The sequence below is a fragment of the Halichoerus grypus genome, chromosome 3 (assembly GCF_964656455.1).
Source record: "Halichoerus grypus chromosome 3, mHalGry1.hap1.1, whole genome shotgun sequence".
Taxonomy (NCBI): Eukaryota; Metazoa; Chordata; class Mammalia; order Carnivora; family Phocidae; genus Halichoerus; species Halichoerus grypus.
The window spans coordinates 148,632,729-148,645,311 of record NC_135714.1 but is presented as its reverse complement, the minus strand read 5'-3'; the positions used below and the strand labels follow the sequence as shown (position 1 = coordinate 148,645,311).

The 12,583-nt window shown below is 35.0% G+C and overlaps 1 protein-coding gene and 1 long non-coding RNA gene across 5 annotated transcripts in view; both read right to left on the bottom strand.

Moving 5' to 3' along the window:
- GALNTL6 (polypeptide N-acetylgalactosaminyltransferase like 6) overlaps positions 1-12,583 on the bottom strand; it is a 1,190,952-nt gene that overhangs the window by 779,345 nt on the left and 399,024 nt on the right. The window lies entirely within an intron of this gene.
- The window catches only part of LOC118538864 (uncharacterized), a 158,385-nt gene continuing 145,970 nt past the window's right edge, over positions 169-12,583 (bottom strand). For 2 of the 3 annotated variants that reach the window (XR_013446571.1, XR_013446572.1), the window contains exons 2-4: positions 1,518-1,661; positions 1,292-1,384; positions 169-841 (exon numbers count right to left, since the gene is read on the bottom strand). This is a non-coding gene — a long non-coding RNA (uncharacterized LOC118538864). The remainder of the gene's footprint in view (positions 842-1,291; positions 1,385-1,517; positions 1,662-12,583) is intronic. The other variant, XR_013446570.1, reaches the window with a different exon arrangement.

Here is a 12,583-nt window from a genome sequence, read left to right as displayed (position 1 = left end):
GGTTACCATTCCCAAACCTATGCCAGGCTTATGCCACAATCTTAATCTTGACGTTACTCAGTTGCCTTAGAAATTGATGGTATTGTCTTTTATCTGCTGTGAAATTGGCTGAGATCACCAAGACCTTGAGCATATAAACCTATCCTCTGTATTTGCATTGGTATCTCAACTCCTGAGAGCACAGAATGATTTTCATGTATCATGTTAATAAAACTCATATAGTGTCTCTACGAGGTGGCTGTGTAGATCATCATAACTAAAGACAAACACTGAGGCAAGATTGGTGAGGAGATCTGCAAAAGTGAAAAAGTCAGAGAAAGAGTAAGTTCTGGTGAACGGTAACTAAATAGAGCTCTGGTTTTTATTTTGAGCATGAAAAAGACAAAACAATTGAGTGGCATCAGCTTAGCATCCCAGATAAGATCATTTCTTCCTGATGATAAAGTTACACTGATCGAACAACTTGCAGAACGAAATTGTGTCATATAGTAATGGTTACTTTTATTATACATATTCCTGTATGGAATTGATTTTCAAAGAAATAAAAAAAGGATACTATCATACTTATGTTATAGTAATATCAACATTTTATTTTAAATAACTATATTCATGTAATACAAGGAACACACAATTTGAAAGTTCTACTAATATCTTCTGCTTTCTGTTCCAATCTCTCTGAAACTATTTTTAATGAAATTTTCTTTCTTTGATCAGTGGGAAGATTTAAACATTTTGTTTGCAAAGACAAAGGTCACGGACCCTCATTTTATGACTTCTTGGGGTGTTTGTGAAGAATTTCTGAAGCGGCCTCCTTATTTAGATCAGACACATGTCTGGGTAGCTGAAAAAGAAAGAAAAATGAATTGTGTTTTAATTTTTTTCCCCATATTGTTACTTCATACATCTGATTAACCTTATAACCAGAACTAATTGTCAGTAAACAGAAGTTTCTGTTAGTAACCAGAGAGATCAGTAGCAAACTATTCTCCTGTGAATAGAGGACAATACTGTTAAAAGTAGTTTTTTGTTGTTGTTGCTTTTTTTTTTTTAGTTAAAGAAAATTAACTGTAAGTGTTTGATAAAAGCTTCCCTGTTATTAAATAGGGGTAAGAACTCAACAGCAGCCATAATCCAGCTGACATACTATATTTCTGTTTAAGCACATAAGGTAGAATAGTTGTGTTAGTGACCCTCAAAATTACTGTAATTTTTACTTTTTTCCATCACAACAGAAACATGTTAACTCAACAGGAAAGCCCTCCTTATCCCTGATTGCTATGCAGCAGCATACCTTGGAGAAATATTCAGGAGATCAGCATCTTACAAAAATGACAAATTTCCTGAGATTTTTTTTTTCCATCTCAAAGTATTCACTTTGTGTTTCCTAAGGGGAAAGATTAAAAAAAAGAAAAAAAAAAGAAAAGAAAGAAAGAAAACTTAGTATAGAAGTGGACAGCATTTCTGTGAAAATTTAAAAGAAAGAAAGATCATGTCAAAAAAAAACATATTATATTAACCTTCAAGAATCACCTGGCCCCCTGGTGAAGGAGAATCCATACACTTGCAGTTTTCTGGGGGTATAAAGCCTGGGTTTCATGACCCCCTGAACTTTTCTTCAGAAGGACATCATATGGTGCCTCTAGAATTCCACCCTATCAATTCTTCAAGGAAAAAGCATAGCATCCTCAGTTGTTCTCCAGAATCAATATTATCTTAAAATGTGACTCTATTTTTCTTATTAATCTGAGCTCACTGTGCTATGTCTAAAGGGAAACATATAACAGAAAGATGAAATGAGGATTAGAGAGAAAAAGCGAAGATCTTTTGTCATGGTAAGTATGATAGTGACAAGGAAACCAAAATAGAGTGTCAATTCTTTCTCCAAGTTGTATATGTCACCCGGGTGCTTTTATGTAACTACTAACAAAATAAACATCAGAATAGCACTAAACTCAGAATTACAACTGAGGATAGAAAATTAGTTCATAATTAAGAAATGATTAGACTATAGCATGGCTTAGTCATCTATTTCAAACCCTTAAAATATCATTGTATAAATATATGCTGAATTCAGGCATTATTATCATTTTCATAATAATTAAAATCATCAATGCATCAACCATATGCATGCAAATGTAGATAAGACCTCAACATTACCTTCAGGGAGGTCTTTTCTACTTTTAGTATTGTTAGAATTTTAAATGACCTTGATAGTGATAATTTTAAATTTTTATCTAAAGGAAATTTTCTTAAATGGTGAAGACAATTGTAATATACAAACTTCATACTTGGAAGACTCAAAACTGTTTTTGAGCCTGTCTGTCTTAACAGCTGAGTTGGTGTTTCAAGTTAGTTCCATGTTCAGGAAAATTTAGTAAAGGTAATACAGTCATTCTGAAACATCAAAAATATAACAAATATTTATTTTCAGTTGTATCACAACCTAACAAACAAATTTATATATAATGGATCATTGGTAAAGCAGATTTATTGCTGAGAGATAGAGAGCAGAGGGCATTTTCCCATGTTCCCCTTCCACTATTAGTATTTTAATGCTGGTATAATTTTATTGAATCTGCCATTCAACTGGTCAGTCAACAGGTATTTATTGAATGCCTGCTGTGATGCTAGAAATGTAATTGTCAGCCAGACAAAATTGTATCCCTGGGGGACCTTATCTTCTAATAGGAGGAGGCATTCATTGAGCCAATATTAATTGAGCATCTACTATGTGCTTGGCATCATCCTAAGTATTTGAGATTTATCAGTGACTAATGCAAAGAAAGATTCATGTCCTTGAGGACTTTACACTCTAGAAAGGTGATATTTTTAAAAATACATAATAAACAAGTGAACTTTTTAAGATTGCCTTCAATGAGGTCTTCTGTACTTTATTAATTTAAGTAATGGGGGATGTGGGAGGAAGGTAGGGGGCAGAGATGAGTTGAGTTTGGGACACACTGAATTTAAGATGCCTAAGACCTAGAAAAAGGGATTCCTGGTAGTAATTGGATTTACTGGTCCAATTGAGCAATAATTTCCCACTGGAAAATTTCACTCTAAAAATTATTTATGCAAAGTATTTCATTTGAATATAGAGAGACCTATTTTTATGTGGGTGGGCAAACATCTTTTCAGAAAGAATTGCCAATGCTTTTGAATATCCAAGCCAGGTTGCTTGTAATAGTATTGATTATCTAGCATAAATATAATTTGTCTACAGTGTTTGGGGGAAGGAGGGAATTTCCACTTCTTTAAATACCAAATGATAAAATGTCAGAACTTGACAAGTAGAAGAGAAAGCACTTAAAATCTAAATCTTAAAAGGGTCTTGGATCATGACTTTCACACCTAATTATTTCAAATACCAGCAAAGATGTTTTCCAAGCTCTTAATTTAGAGTATCTTATTCAACAAATTTTATACATGAAAGACAATAGATCATTGTGTTTTCCTGGTATCTACTCTGTACTCTGAAAATAATTTACTTACGGGAAACAACTTTGATTGTTATAATTATAGCTTATAGTCAAAAGTATTTAAAATTAGAACTAAATTTAAAACACACTATTTTATGGTGCATAGATATGAGATTGAATAGCTTATTTTTTTTTTTAAGATTTTGTTTATTTATTTGACAGAGAGAGATACACAGCGAGAGAGAGAACACAAGCAGGGGGAGTGGGAGAGGGAGAAGCAGGGTTCCCGCAGAGCAGGGAGCCCGATGCAGGGCTCGATCCCAGGACTCTGGGATCATGACCTGAGCCGAAGGCAGACGCTTAACGACTGAGCCACCCAGGCGCCTGAATAGCTTATTATTAAATGTGAAAAAGAAAGATTTATCTGCATTTGGTCATGAAACAAAACAAAGATCTGCATAGTATTTATCATTTCTATGTTAAGGGTGTCAAGTGCACAACGATGCAATTTGTTCTACTTTACTGCCTTTGGTATCTTGAAAAGTATTAATGAAGGAAGTATTTCATATTAATAGTAAGTAGAGATATCAAGGAGTAAGAATACAGTAAAATATTTTACTTTTATAATTAGGATTACTCTTTTATCTATATGCTTTAAGAATAGATGGCCAACACATACTTGTATAATCTGAGATACTTTCTGATTGCAAAGTGATCTAATCTATAAATGTGACTTTGGCTAAACTCTTTAGTATACATCTTTCTATCATCCCAAATATCTGAAATAGATAATTCCTGATTCTTTAGAGAGATAAAATAATTAGTAGTCAAGAGCACAAATTCTAGTGTCTCACTTTCTTACTCTATAAAATAAGAATAATACAACTTATCCCACATATTTGTAAGATGAAGATAAGATTTACTTGTAAAACAGCCATCATAGTACTTAGCACACAGTAAATGTACATAAATACACACACACACATATTCAACTGATGGAGAACTTAATTATATTTTCAATTTTAATATAAAAATCATAGATTTTCAAGTTAATATTTTGTCAAATACAATAAAGCTATTACAGAAAAACTTAATGTAAAAATTAGTAACCTTATGGATCTAGGAAAATAGATTGCTTCCATTCAAAGTCTTGAATATTTTGGTCTTCCCAACTGCTATAAACTTTTAGACCTTTAAAATTTCTCTAATATAACTACTCTAAAAATGAATTGTAAAAAATGACCATAAGGGATTTCCGGTTTCAACTTAAGCCTATGAGGAGTTTGAAAGTTGTCACCCTTGTCCTTACTACAAGACTGAAACTAAGCAAACTTTTCTTGGATCCATCAAAGAATTGAGGCTTCAAGGGAAACCATCACCCAAAAATAACAGGCGAATAGAAAAAGCCACAGCCAAGATCTCTTTACTTGGAACAGAAGATGCAGGAGCCATAAACAAGTAATAATTAAATGATAATTTTGATGAATTGATGGAAACTAAGTATGGACCATCAGGAGAATCAGAAACACTTGGATTTCGAGTCCCTGGATTTAGGAGTCCCCATCCTTTCCTGGGTTTTACTTCCAGGAAAGAAGGTATCGTGTCATTATGTTGAAAAGCCATAAAGATCCCCTTATGGCTCTGTTGGAAGAGAGGAAAAGCAACATGTGTAAAATATGCCTATATTGTTCTCCATAACAAATACCTACTCTCCAGGGGAAAAGAGAGACTGACTACCAGAGACTTACCCAACTTGGGGAAAGCGCATTTCCCTGAGGATTCCAGTTTACTCTAACTTTCTTATATCATGTAAGCAGAAGCGAAGAAAGCCTTGTGAAAGTCACATTCCACGGAAAGGCCCACTAAAAGACTGGGATTTAATTGTAAGGTTATAGGACACTTGCTTTCCCCCATACCAACAGGGCTCAAGTGTAATAACTGGATTATAGTTGAAAGACACGGTTCTACCCAAAGAGCAATTTTCTCAGGGAAGCCCAAAGATAGAGGAGAGACCAAAACAGGGAACAGGGACACTAGAGGAACTTGAAGTTCCTGACCTGGGCAGCTAGAGTAAACATTAAGTACAACCCAATTCTTAGCCACATAAACATAAAACCTGGTAGTAGAGACCTATTTATCTCACTTCCTATTATCTTATATATTGTGTCTGGCTTTTGACAAAAAAAACTGAAAGGTATGCAAAAGGCTAAAAAAAAAAAAAAAAAAGGAAGAAGCAGCAGCAGTCTGAAGAGACAAAGCAATCATCAGAACCAGATCCAGATATAACATAGATTTTTCAATTATCAGAAAGTGAATTTAAAATAACTAGTGTCTTAAAAGTTCTAATGGAAAAAGCAGACAATATGCCAGAATACATAGGAAATGTAAATAAAGGTGGAAACTCTGGGAAAAAATCAAAGGGAAATGCTAGAAATCAAAAACATTAATAGAAATGAAGAATGTCTTTGAACCTCATCAATAGATTGGACATGGTCAAGAAAAGAATCAGGGGGCGTAAAGCTATATGGAGATTTCCACCACTGACATTCAAAGAGAAAAAAAAATGACAAAAAAAGAAAGAAAAGTAACAACTGTACTATGGGAGAAAAAATTTTTGAATTAATAATCACTGAGAATTTTCCAAAATTAATGACAGATACCAAACAAAAGATCCAAGAAGCAACAGAAGAAAGTAACAAGCAGGACAAATACCCAAAAATCTGTACCTATACATATCATATTCAAACTTCAGAAAAACTGAAGGTAAAGAGAAAATCTTTTAAAAAGCCAGAGCAGGAGTGAGGGGTAAAAGTTCTGTGCCCAATTCCAGTGGATGTGGCTTTTTCCCCATATCCAGCAATTCTCCAACACCAGCTGAAGTCCCACAGTTCAACTCAATTCTGATACTATCTCCCAGAGATAGCACCAATTCCACACATTAAGGGTTCAGTCCTACGTGAATGCCCCTCACTACAGATGTCAGTTACAAGCCCAGGTCCTTCTGACCCACTGGCTAGAAATCAGAGATTCCTACACCTCCTCCTTGGGTTGATTAATTTGCTAGAGTAGCTTACGGAACTCAGGAAACCCATTTACTCACTAGATTACTGTTTTATTTCAAAGGATATTAAAGGATACAAATCAACAACCAAATGAAGAGATATACAGGGCAAGTCCAAAACAAAAACTTTCTGTACCCATGGACTTTGGAGCCTAGCATGGTGGCATGTAGAAGCATTCTGGTTCATTAACCTGAAGTTCTTCAAACTTCCTCTTTTTGAGTTTTTATGAGGCTTCATTATATCAGCATGACAGATTAAATCACTGGCCCTTGGTGATTTATTCAACTTCCAGCCCCTTTCCTCTTCTTGGAAATCAGGGAGTGGGACTGAAAGCTCCAACCCTCTATTTGTTATTGGTTCCCCTGGCAACCAGCCCCCATTCTTTGGTGCTTTCTTTTTTTTAAATTTTTTTGAAGACTTTATTTATTTGAGAGAGAGAGAAAGAGAGAAAACGAGCACAAGCAGGTGGAGGGGCAGAGGGAGAGGGAGAAGCAGACTCCCTGCTGAGCAGGGAATCCAATGGGGGGCTTGATCCCAGGACCAGGAATCATGAGCCGAGCTAAAGGCAGACGCTTAAACAACTGAGCCACCCAGGCACCCCTCTTTGGTGCTTTCCAAAAGTTCCCTCATTAACATAAACTTTGTTGTGATGTAGAGGGGCTTGCTATGACTAACGTAACACCCATTTCACCTTCATGGCTTTGAAGTGACTTCAGGAACCGAGGACAAAATATTATAACAAAAGATGTTCCATTGTTCTTACCACCCAGGAAATTCCAAAGGTATTAGGAGCTGTGAGCCAGGAACCATGGGAAAGACCAATATATATGAGAAATATATATATATATATATATATCATATCTGAATGACCAAACATATATTTCTTATAAATCACAATATCACCAGGGAGTGTGGCAACATCTTACCTACAGAGGAACAGGGATAAGACTTTTCTCTAAAAGTCAATTTTGGTCAGAAGCCATGAAAGCAAGAAGGAAAGGGAGTGAAATACTAAAAGTATAAAAAGAAAAAAAAGAAGAAACACCAACATAAAATTCAATATCCAGTGAGATTATTTTCCAGAGATGAAGAAGAAATAATGACTTTTTCAGACAAACAAAAACTGAGGAAATTCATTGCCAATAGATCTGCCCAGCAAGAAATGTTAAAAAATTCTTCAGACAGATGGAAAATGATATAGTTAAGAAACTCAAATTTGTATAAAGGAAGGAAGAACATCAGAGCAGGAATAAATTAGGGTAAAATTGTTTTTTCTTATTTTTAATTGCTCTAAGAAATAATGGTTTATTTAAAATATTAATAGTAATGTATTGGATAAATATAGCATATGGATGTGAAACAAATGATAGCCATATCATAAGGGAAAGGAGGGAGGAATTGAGAAAAGTCCATTATAAGAATCCTGAATTACATACAAAGCAGTATACCATTATTTTAACGGTGGACAAAGATTACTTAAAAATTAATAATGTAAACTCTAGGACAACTAATAAAAATTTTAAAAGAAGTAGACCTCGGGGCGCCTGGGTGGCTCAGTCGGTTAAGCGGCTGCCTTCGGCTCGGGTCATGGTCCCAGGGTCCTGGGATCGAGCCCCACATCGGGCTCCCTGCTCAGCGGAAAGCATGCTTCTCCTTCTCCCTCTGCCTGCTGCTCTGCCTCCTTGTGCTCTCATTCTCTGTATCAAATAAATAAATAAAATCTTAAAAAAAAAAAGGAGTAGACCTGATACCTAAGACAGGAAATAAATTGAAATTATATTAAATAATCAAAACTAGAGAAGGTAGAAAGGGAACGGAAAATTACTGCAACAGACAGAAAACAAACATGGTAAATAAATACACCAATTAAATGACAGACTGTGAGTGGGAAATCTCTGTACTTTCCTATCAATTTTGCTGCAAATCTAAAACTACCCTAAAAGATAATGCATATAAATAAATAAGTAAATGAGTGAATAAAAATATAATAAATAAATAAATAAATTAGTTAATTAATTAATAGGCAAACCAACCAACCAGTTAAACAAAGAAACAAAAATTAACAACAAATACCCACACAGTGGAGATAATTCAAAGGGACGCAAGAACCAACTGCAACTCTTCCCAAATAGCCAAGCTAAAACAATGTGAACACAAAGTAAAGAAGATAGTATCAGATTAGAACACAATGTATTCATTAAATGTCCACGAGACCATACTGATATAAATAAATTACTGAATAAGTATATAAAGTGGAAAGAGACAAATATTCTGTGTAGAGAATTCCAAATTATTTATATAGATTTCCCACCCTCAAGTAGGTGGAACATAACTCGCCACTCTTTAAGTGTTGGCATAGTGACTTTGTTCCAAGGAGTACAGTATGAAGGGGTTAGGGTTGGACATAAGAATTTTACAGTGGGAGAAACCTGACAAACATGCTTTTAGCCAGATGATCAAGGTCACCAAACATTGATAGTGATGAGTCATATCAATTGTGGTATTGATAGGTGGTCATATCAAATGTGGTATTGAAAATAGTGGTATTCTATACCTTGATATGATGTCATGAACATGGCACTTTACCTCAATGATCCTCCTCCCTAAAATCCATAACCCCAGTTTAATTATGAGATAAACAGCAGACAGTTCCCAATAGAGGGCCATTTTACAAAATACCTAACCAGTACTTCTCAAAACTCTAAAGGTCATCAATAATAATAAGTAAAGTGTGATAAACTGTCACAGCCAAAAGGAGCCTAAGGAGACAGGCTGACTAAATGTAATGTGGTACTCTAGAATGCATGCTGGCACAGAAAATAGCTATTAGGTAAAAAATTAAGTGAATATTAATACAGTATGGACTTCAGTTAATAAGAATATATTGATATTGTTTCACTAATTGTAATAAATGAATCCTGCTGATGCAAGATGTTAGTAATAGGAGAAACTGTTCTGGGGTTATGAGAACTCTGTGTACTCTCTTTGCGATATTTCTGCAAATCTAAAACTGTTATAAACATAAAGTTTTTTTTTAAATTTTTGTTGTTATGTTAATCACCATACATTACATCATTAATTTTTGATGTAGTGTTCCATGATTCATGTTTGTGCATAACACCCAGTGCTCCATGCAGAACGTGCCCTCTTTAATACCCATCACCAAGCTAACCCATCCCCCCACCCCCCTCCCCTCTAGAACCCTCAGTTTGTTTCTCAGAGTCCATAGTCTCTCATGGTTCATCTCCCCCTCCGATTCCCCCCCTTCATTCTTCCCCTCCTGCTATCTTCTTCTTTTTTTTTTTTTCTTAACATATATTGCATTATTTGTTTCAGAGGTACAGATCTGAGATTCAACAGTCTTGCACAATTCACAGTGCTCACCATAGCACATACCCTCCCCAGTGTCCATCACCCAGCCACCCCATCCCTCCCACCCCCCACCACTCCAGCAACCCTCAGTTTGTTTCCTGAGATTAAGAATTCCTCATATCAGTGAGGTCATATGATACATGTCTTTCTCTGATTGACTTATTTCGCTCAGCATAAAACCCTCCAGTTCCATCCACGTCATTGCAAATGGCAAGATCTCAATACATTAACAAAAGAAAGAACAAGAATCATATGATCCTCTCATAAAGTTTGTTTTTAAAATGACCGTAAGTCTTTTTAGCATTAATTTTGGAATTTTAACCATACTTATACTTTTTATACTATTAAATCTATCCATTCGCTGAAGTGCATACTTGTCTTTTCAATTCATGGCATTGTTGTCAAAATTTCTCATTCTTCACTGTGATGTATGTTGGCATAATTAATGGCTGTGAAGTGAATAATGGGAAAAGATGGCATTGGCTTTCTCTGTGTTGTACTAGTTTGCATTTAGATGATGATAAACTATTCATTTTAATTATTTTTATTTACTTACTTGTCTTGATACCATTTAACATTTTAATGTACCAACAAACCTTTTTGCCAGCTTGACCGGGAAATAGAAATCCATTCAGCGAAGTGAATTTGCGGAAGGGCAAATATAAATTTGAATAAAATGAAAATTAAACCAGCAGGCTCTATCCCTTAATTATTAAACCTGTGAATAAGTAAATGAAACAGTCTTACTAATAGAATTCCTTATTTTGATCCTATGCTATCATGCCCACGTTGAGAGAGAGAGAGAGAGAAAAGTAATGTTTATTTCATTAAGTTACATTTATGGTCATCAGTTAAAACACTGGAGGTTGATGTCAGTTTGTCTTTGTTTTTCCTTGTGTGGATATTGTTGCTATGATTCAATAAAATGTAATGTTAAAATAAGTAAAGTCTGTTATTATTTTTTAAATGTCTGCTCTTCCAGAACTACTTCATTTTTTTTTTTTTTTTTTTGACCAATGACCCTGGGTTCTCCCTCTTTAGAAAGATAGTCAGAATGTGTAAATTTTCAAATGGGATCTCTTAGATTATATTACATTGATGTTTTTTGGGGGACTCATTAAGATCTATCTCCCAGTGGACTTAGGTACCAGCTAACTTGAACTTGCAATGGGTAATTTCTAGAAAGCTGAGACATCTCACCGTGAGAGACTGGTTGGACAAAATTTATCTTTGCAATTTTGCAACATGTCAGGTTATGAGATTATTTGTGAATTTTGAGACACGTAATCATATAGAAAAATGAAATCACTTTAATAACAACTTGACCAAATTTTCTCCTTGGTAACTAGACATCCTTGTAACAGTTTTTTTTCTAGAATAGACAGTAGAACCAAGAAAAATAAAATAAAATAAAATAAACAGAAAAAAAAAAAGAACTTGAGAATTTCCGTTGTCTCTTTCTCATGTATTTTGAGCAATTATTTATGCTTGAAAAAACTTTTTGTGTCTTCCTGTAATTTTCACACAAAGCTAAAAATAATAAATCCTTTCTTCTACTTATAAAAGCCATCTAATTATTGAAAGTTAATGGTTCTTCAGTTTTTCACACAGACGTGATTACCAGAGACTTCATCATCCTTGTCAATCTGCACGTATTAACAACCATTCTCATCTGTCATGTCCAGGTAGAGTCTGACCAAACCAAGAAGAGGCAAATTTAACTTCTTGTTCTGAAACCAATATTTCTGTCAAAGCAGCATGAGGGACACTCTATGTTCTCACCTATAAAATGGTTTTTTTTTTTTTAAAGCTTTTATTTATTTATCTGAGAGAGAGAATGGGAGACAGAGAGCATGAGAGGGGGAAGATCAGAGGGAGAAGCAGACTCCCCGCTGAGCAGGGAGCCCGATGTGGGACTCGATCCCGGGACTCCAGGATCATGAACTGAGCCGAAGGCAGTTGCTTAACGAACTGAGCCACCCAGGCCTCCCAAAATGTTTTTTAAATATAATTATGTTTTATGGTCTTAGAGGTGAAATACTTCACAAAGCCTCCCAGCTTTGTGGAGTATAAACAGTACACCATCACAATTCTCACTAATGTTCTTCAAAAAAATAACAAATGGTGCAAATGTGAGAAGGCCCTTCAGCAGGTGCGGGTCTGTTGAAATTCAGATATTTCTTGAAGTTTAGTCATATTTTTGTAATGTTTCCAGGTTCATAATGAAATGATTTTGTTTCATTTAGTTATGCTTTAGGAAATTGGTATTTTTATTTTATTTTGTTTTATTTTATTTTTATTAAAATATTTTATTTATTTATTTATTTGAGAGTGAGAGAGAGAGAACACAAGCCAGGGGGAGAGGCAGAGGGAGAGGACGAAGCAGACTCCCCGCTGAGCAGGGAGCTCAAAGTGGGGCTTAATCCCAGGACCCTGGGATCATGACCTGAGCCGAACGCAGATGCTTAACCGACTGAGCCACCCAGGTGCCCCAGGAACTCAGTATTTTTAGTATTACATTGGTTATATATCAATTTTTTTTGCACTCCAGAAATTCCAGATCTGCTATATGATTTTACGATTTTATATTTAGAGCAACGATTGATTTACTAAATTAATTGAAAATGGAAAGAAAGTAGAAAACAAGTACAAAAGGATACTTTCCATTATCTTAAATTTACTGGGGAAAACTAGACAGTATCATTTAAGGTCAGTCTCCAATGATAGTCC